Here is an 8,157-nt window from a genome sequence, read left to right as displayed (position 1 = left end):
AATGTCTCTCTGTTATTTCAGTGTTTAGACATATTTTCTTGTGCATACAGTCTGTCTCCAAACTGCTAAACTAAAATGTTTGTGAGACCATGGGATTGCCTAAATAAAAATAACATGCTCAGTGTACCTGTTGATAAATCATTTGAACTTTGTGGTGCCACATTTATTTGCTACTGAATGTCATAAACTCTTAAATCAACAGTAAATACCTACATAAAAGTCACATCAATTATTGAATTCACATCACAGAATTATTCACATGTAAATAACACTTTATATTTAAGACATATTACATGCTGTTTTACTCATTCTTAATAATGTACACGTTCATGTGACTTTTTTTGAAGCGAAACTTTTTGGCTTCTTACTGTCTGAGATATTTATATTTTTATCAAATAATTCTGAAACCACTTGTGTTATGTTATGTAAACAACTACGGGTCCATGAACTGACCTAAAATCATATTTTATATTTTGAACTTGGCATCTATGTTGAAATAAAAGGCGCCCGGGTGGCACAGTAGTAAATTACACTAACCCACCACCCATGGGATCCAGGGTTCGAATATTCAGTGCTGCCTTAGGAGTGAAGGTAATCCCAGTATTCAGTGCGGCACAACTTTTCTCACAGAAAAATAAGAAATATGGCGGACGGTGTGGAGAAACGAATGAAGTTCTTTTCAAACTTAAATAAATTATTATTGATTTTTCATTTGTATAAACTTGCACAAATGTCATTTATTTGCAAATTCAGGCTCGTCAGCAAATTTAACCGTTTTCAGTACACAGAGGGAGATGTTAGTTTACACACCATTACATTGGTTTGAATGGCATGAGACTAATTGTGTTAGCTTCATTAGCGAAAACTGATGGAATCGCTGTCTAAGTAGCGTGTTCGAAGTCTTATAAGTCGACTTATTAGAATCCTCTCTACTTAGGTAGCTGCCTATGTAGGTGGTAGGACAGCAAGACAGCTCATTAGGTTTTCGAACACACCCTGTATGTCAGATATTTCTTTTGAAAATGAGAATGTACACATTTTGAAAGTCCTCATTAATTAATAATTAACTTGAATGATTATATGTTTTTCATTCACACTTGTTTTTCCTTTAAACCCACAATAGAAATAACATTGTAAATGTTTAAATGTAAAATGTATTGTAGAAACAGTTTAGGGAATAGCCTTTCCTGTTTCAACATGTGCTAAAAAGTATGGTTAACAAAGAAATGAGCCATCACAGAGCCCTAAACACAAATATATCCAAAATCTTTGGGATAAATTGGAACTCTGACTAAGAGCATTTTTACCCTAAGATCAGCACCTGGTTTTATGCTTTTTTCCCCCCAAAGAGTTAAGGCTGTTATAACCACAAATGGGGGCCAACTCTATATTACTCTGATTGGGATTGGATGTGACGGTTGTATATCCCATGACTACAATTCTTTGGCATTCTCTTGTCTGGCTAGACAGTTCATCAATATTTTGAAACATCTGAATTGGCCGTCTTGAGAAACTAGTAAAAAGAATACTGAACTAAAGGTATTCTGGAAAACAACCATGTCACAACACGAGTAATATAAAGACTCGTCTCAGCCCAGGGTTTGAGCCTTATTAGCCTCCCAGACACAGTTTCTTTCAGATACATGATTGTTAGGAGGAAATTCCCATGCCTCCTCTTACAAAACGAGTGGTGTCTCCATCAACAAAGTGGCTTGTTAAATGTCCCAGCTCATTTGCTTATGAGAAACAGGAGTGTGCTGACTACCAAAGAAACAAGCACTTTTCTTCTTGTTTAGTGTCTTGGCCTTTTGAAGACTGACGTCTGTACTGTTTCAAAAAAAAGCCGGGATTTCCTCACAACGTGGCAAGTCTTGGGATTTTCTCTCAGGCAGCTGTCTGGATGAAAAGGCGGGCTGCGGGTTTTGAATGAAGAGCAGATTAGAAGAGTTCGCTATTGATACACGGGCTCCGCTAACCAAACCTCCGAGTCTTCAATAGCTACTCCAGTCCGGTGTGGAAAAAGCCGGAGACAAAGCGCAGTGGAAGATACGTCCTTCCCATTCGAAGAGACGCAGCGGTCTTTGTTCTTCAGAGCGGATTAAGAAATCGTCGAGGACCTAATTGGATGCCGTGCACGCTAAACTCTTAGCAGAAACGTTGGGAAACATTTGAAATTTAAACGTTTTTCAAGTGGCCTTTGGATAGAGCTTCATGACAACAAATAATTGGTAAAAATTTGATGGATTAGGATCTCAAGTTGGATTTAATTACTAATAAAAATGTGGTCTGATCTTCATCCAAGTCTAAATACTAGACTCGTACATTTAATCCTAAAAGCAGGGAAACATTTGTACTTTTTTTACATATTAAAGAACACATTCATTAATCATTCAGAGCTCAAGGACCAATCAAATTGTAAAAGCTGGAAAATTAAATCAAGTAAAACAAACTACACCGATCAGCCTTAACATTAAAACCACCTCCTTGTTTCCACACTCACTGTCCCACTTACCATATAGAAGCACTTCGTAGTTCTACATTTACTGGCTGTAGTCCATCTGTTTCTCTGCATACTTTGTTAGCCCACTTTCATGCTGTTCTTCAATGGTCAGGACCCCCACAGGACCACCACAGAGCAGGTATTATTTAGGTGGTGGATCATTCTCAGCACTGCAGTGACACTGACATGGTGGTGGTGTGTTAGTGTGTGTTGTGCTGGTATGAGTGGATCAGACACAGCTATGGTGCTGGAGTTTTTAAATACCGTGTCCACTCACTGCCCACTCTATTAGACACTCCTACCTAGTTGGTCCACCTTGTAGATGTAAAGTCAGAGATGATCACTCATCTATTGCTGCTGTTTGAGTTCATCAGTGGTCACAGGACCCTGCCCACAGGGCGCTGTTGGCTAAATATTTTTGGTTGGTGGACTATTCTCAGTCCAGCAGTGACAGTGAGGTGTTTAAAAACTCCATCAGCATTGCTGTGTCTTATCCACTCATACCAGCACAACACACACTAACACACCACCACCATGTCAGTGTCACTGCAGTGCTGAGAATGATCCACCACCTAAATAATACCTACTTTGTAGTGGTCCTGGGAGAGACCTGACCATTGAAGAACAGCATGGAAGGGGGCTGACAAAGCATGCAAAGAAACAAATGGACTACAGTCAGTAATTGTAGAACTACAAAGTGCTTCTATATGGTAAGTGGAGCTGATAAAATGGACAGTGAATGTAGACACAAGGAGGTGGTTTTAATGTTATGGATGATCGGTGTAAATACTGTCGTTCTTGTTGCTCTCAGGTCATCTTGCAACTCTTTTTAACATGACTGCTTGCTTCTCTTTTACCTTCTCATTAGTCTGTGAGTCAAATTCCTGAGGATTTATTAAGATTTTAACGTCATGTTTTACACACTTTGGTTGCATTTAAGACAGGACAGGTAATTACTGGTTACACAGGATTCATCAGATTAAGTCAATTTTGTATCTACAATTCACCACACTTGCAGGTCTTTGGACCGTGGGAGGAAACTGGAGCTCTTGGAGGAAACCCACGCAGACACGGGGAGAACATGCAAACTGCACACAGTTCTGGCTTTAGCATCACTCTTGTCACTACTAGTTGCGAGAAATGATTCCACTCAATGAGAAATTTTTTTTATTATGAAACCATTATTACCATTTACATTATTGTAGCATTAATATGCAACATGATTTCTTGTTTATGCATATAAATACACTTTTTCATTCAAAAGTGAAAATTAGCACGGCATATATAATAAATACAAAAAAAAACAGGATTGAACACAACTTGCTTCCCCCAACACTGTATGTCATAATGATAATGTCCACATTTTGAAAGCCCTCATTAAATTAACCTTTAAAAATGATTTCTTTTTCATACACCTTTTCCTTCAACAGTAACAGAAATTCTAAACTGAGGCACATGTTTTGGGAGGAAAAAGGCATAATTATATTAATAATAACTGTGTCCTGTGTGTTTTTATAAATCAATATTGACATACTGTACATCACATAGATAAAAATAAAATACATACAAATTTGTGTTTACAGACATGCTGATTGGTGGAAATACATTCAGAGAAAAAAACAGCAGCGTTGTACCAAAATGCATAGCAAATAAAAAAAGAAAGAGAAACTGAGAAAAGGTATTTAAAAAGTGTACAGATTTCTACATCGGAATCCAGACTTTTCCTCCTTTGCCTAAAGAAGTAAATTTACTGTACAGGAAAGAAACAATCAACGTGTTTACAGGAACTCTTAATTACGATGGGCGTATTAGGGCCACTGTAAAAAAAAAAATATATATTTTTTTAAGTTTTAATTTTGAGAATAAAATAGTAAGTTGTAAGTCAAAATAATTTTGAGATTAAAGTCAAAATGATTTCAAGAATAAAGTAAAAATAATTTTGAGAATAAAGTCAAAACGATTTTGAGAATAAAGTCAAAACGATTTTGAGAATAAAGTCAAAACGATTTTGAGAATAGTCGAAATAATTTTGAGATTAAGTCAAAACAATTTTGAGAATAAAGTCAAAATAATTTTGAGATTAAAGTCAAAACGATTTTGAGAATAAAGTCGAAATAATTTTGAGATTAAAGTTAAAAAGTTTTCGAGAATAAAGTCAAAATAATTTTGAGAATAAAGTTAAAAAGATTTCGAAAATAAAGTCAAAATAATTTGGAGAATAAAATTAAAAAGATTTCAAGATTAAAGTCGAAATATTATGACCATAGCAATCTCCTCAGGTTAAAATGAGGGATGTTCATGATTTGGTAAAGTTACACTTTCGTACCAGTTTTACTTATGGCCTCATGGCATATGGACTCATACTATAAACTAAAGCCATATGGCATTGCTATAAATGGTTGCATTGATGGGTGTATTCGTCATGTCATGTGGATGGAAACGTACAATACAAACAACCACCCAAAAGTAATCGAAGGTTACTGGATAACCACAGTGACGCACATTGGAGGCCGATCCAGGTACTGAGACCCGTGCTTCTCTAAAGTGACAAGCCTACCACGGCTGCACACTCTTTGGCCATAATATTTTAACTTAAATGTTGAAATAATTTCGACTTTATTTTCGAAATTGAAGCTTAACATTTTTTCAGTGGCGCTAATACGCTGTCGTACTAAGTACATTCAGATACACAAATACAATAAAAGAAATAAACTAAAACGTTCGTCCATTTCCATCATTCTGACATTTCTACCACTAAACAGCCCTTTTCTATAAATTATATTAAATGACTAGATCTGGTGTCCTGTAGACAATCTGTGAAACTCATTTCAGAAGTCAACAAAACTGTAGAATTACAGTTAAAGTACAGTTTTCCTTGAAAGCTCTTCAACTTATTTGCAAATATTTTACATACAAGCTTATGCAAAAGTTTAGACACCCCTAAATGTGGCATTTGGTGCATTTCTTTTCTACAAGCTGAAGCCTTGATATGGACTGGCGTGCTGTCCAGGATATTCCTGCCATTGGAACAGGACTCGCAGGACACCGCTGTGATTAAGACTATGGTAAAGTAGTTGATGAAAATAAAATGAATTTAACAACGGGTGTCAAAACATTTGCATCAGACTGTATTTGCTAATTAAGAAAGGAAAAACAGGCATGAACACTTGGTGTAACACTGAGGATGGCACTAACGAATTGTGCAAAAGGTTTTGTACAACACTTCATCAAACACTGACGACAAAGTGAAATTAAAAACGATTTGTAAAAGTAACATTATACAAAAAAAAAACTAAGCTGAACCCTTATTTTTTAATTAATTCAACTGATTTAATTTAATCGACACTGATTACTGGGGGAATTAAATTAATTCAACTAAGTAAAGTTTGTTTTAATTTTCTCAATAATAAAAAGACAAAATTGTATTAATTAAATTGTGTTTATTTTTCTGAAGATTTTCCTCCATTTTTCAACATTTTGTATGTAATATAAAGTTGATGTAATATAAATATGATGATGTAATATAAATATGAGTTCCAGTCACCTCTCTTTTCGCACCTGTATACATCATAGTAGAAAAAAAAACAAAAAAAAACTCTGGAACCACTAGCGGTGGTTTCTTATTAGTAAAAGATGATACATGGGCAGAAATGTATACATAAAACATATTCTTTCCTAATAAAGGCTGCTCAGGGCAGCACAGTTGCTCGGTGGGTAGCACTGTTGCCTCACAGCAAGAAGGTCCCGAAATCGATCCCCAGGCGGGGCGGTCTGGGTCCTTTCTGGATTCCTCCGGGAGCTCCGGTTTTCTCCCACAGTCCAAAAACATGCAGTCAGGTTAATTGGAGACATTAAATTGCCCTATAGATGAATGGGTGTGTGTATGTGTATGTGTATGTGTGCTTGCCCTGCGATGGGACTGGCGCCCCATCCAGGGTGTTACTGTGTGCCTTGGACCCATTGAAAAGCTGGGATAGGTTCCAGCACCCCCCAGCGACCCTAATTGGATAAGAGGATAAGAAAGTGAGTGAGTAAAGGCTACTCATATTGGACACTTTACAGTGATTCAGGGTTAAATGCGCTTGATTAATATGATCTATTACTATTTAAATACTTTCAAAGGAAGTCCAGGTGGGGACGTTTACTTTTCTAAGAATATTCACTAGGACCTTTATTTACCTTCTGGCAATTAACATTCCCAGATAGTTACAAGAAAAAAAAGTCTCATGTTTGAGTGTCAGACACAACAGGCTGTGTCTGAGGGAGGAAAGCCTGGACAGGGGAACACCTCCTTGCTGCAGCAACAGCAACTCCTAGAGTCTGTGCAAGGAGCTGGCACCTGTGGTTGAAAAATAAAGAGAGAGTAGTAGCAAGGTCCTCTACTGTATGCTCGGTGACTCTTTATGAGTGTAAAGATGGTCTTCCACACTCTTTGGCCGGTGTGGATGGTGTGCAGCCCACAGTGGTAACCACAGTGCACAAGTAAGAAAGGTAAAAATTGGCATATAATTTCCTGCGTCACTTATTATTATTTTGTCTCTGTGTATATTATTTTTGGTAATTATTTGTAATGTTTTCAAAAATCTACATACAATTTTCTACATTATTTTTTAAACTGTATTAAAACACACTATACGGTCAATATGCTATCTTTTTTCAGCGTCTGTTCATCCAGCAAAGCCTAGACTCACTAGGCTAAATCCTCAGTAGTGTACCAGTCCAACATATCGATTCAACCATTTGCTCCCAACACATTTTAGTACCAGGCCAGATCAACCACTCAGATCTGACAGTAGTGAAACAATCTTCTGTGTTGTAGCATTAAACCTGATGCACCCAGTCCTACCAGGCCAGTCGATTTAGGTCACAAAAAACATCTGGCTTTTAACGGATTGGTTTTCTAAAGCTTGGCCCAACACGGGAATCAACAACAAACACAAAACACTGTCTCAAGCTTTAAAAATGGACTTGCCATTTGATTTAGTTCTCTCTGAGACATTTCAATGATACTCATAGCTAACTGCACAGCGTTCATCTCCAATTTACCGTTATTTACTTATACCTACAGTACAGAGATTTCCTCTAATACCATAATACACTCTGCACTTTTAGTTGTTGTATATATTTTTTCACTGCACTGGTTTTGTCGCTTGATTCTGGTGATTCTGGCACTCTTTATGCATGCGGACATTGTTTAGAAGCAATTTCCTCATGGCTACATAGTGTATAAGTACACCATTCGAAGTGCACTTATTAGACATACTATTTAGTACAGTAGTGTGTGATTTGAGACACAGCAGCAACGAATGTCATCTTAACTTGGAGCTCTGCCTTTACCTCCCTACCCACGTCCATTCCCGCCAGAGTACAGGCTTGGCCTGGTAAGACTAGATGCAACAGTCGTACCCAGGAACGGAAGTCATGAAGGTAGAAGCATTAAGATGCAATAACAGTTATACAAACAAAGTACCAATTACCCCCCACCCTTTAAAACAAGTTCTGGCATGGGGTCACAGTAAACTATGCACACTCTGGCTGGCGGCAGACTTCAAACTAAATTATTTGTATACATCTTATTGTAAGACTCCATCCTCCTATGGGAACAGAGTGGATTTGGGAGGGCCAAGATCCACACAAACACTGGGATTTGAACTTGT

The sequence above is a fragment of the Trichomycterus rosablanca genome, chromosome 5 (assembly GCF_030014385.1).
Source record: "Trichomycterus rosablanca isolate fTriRos1 chromosome 5, fTriRos1.hap1, whole genome shotgun sequence".
Lineage (NCBI taxonomy): Eukaryota > Metazoa > Chordata > Actinopteri > Siluriformes > Trichomycteridae > Trichomycterus > Trichomycterus rosablanca.
The sequence above is the reverse complement of the archived record's forward strand: the minus strand, read 5'-3'. Positions refer to the sequence as shown.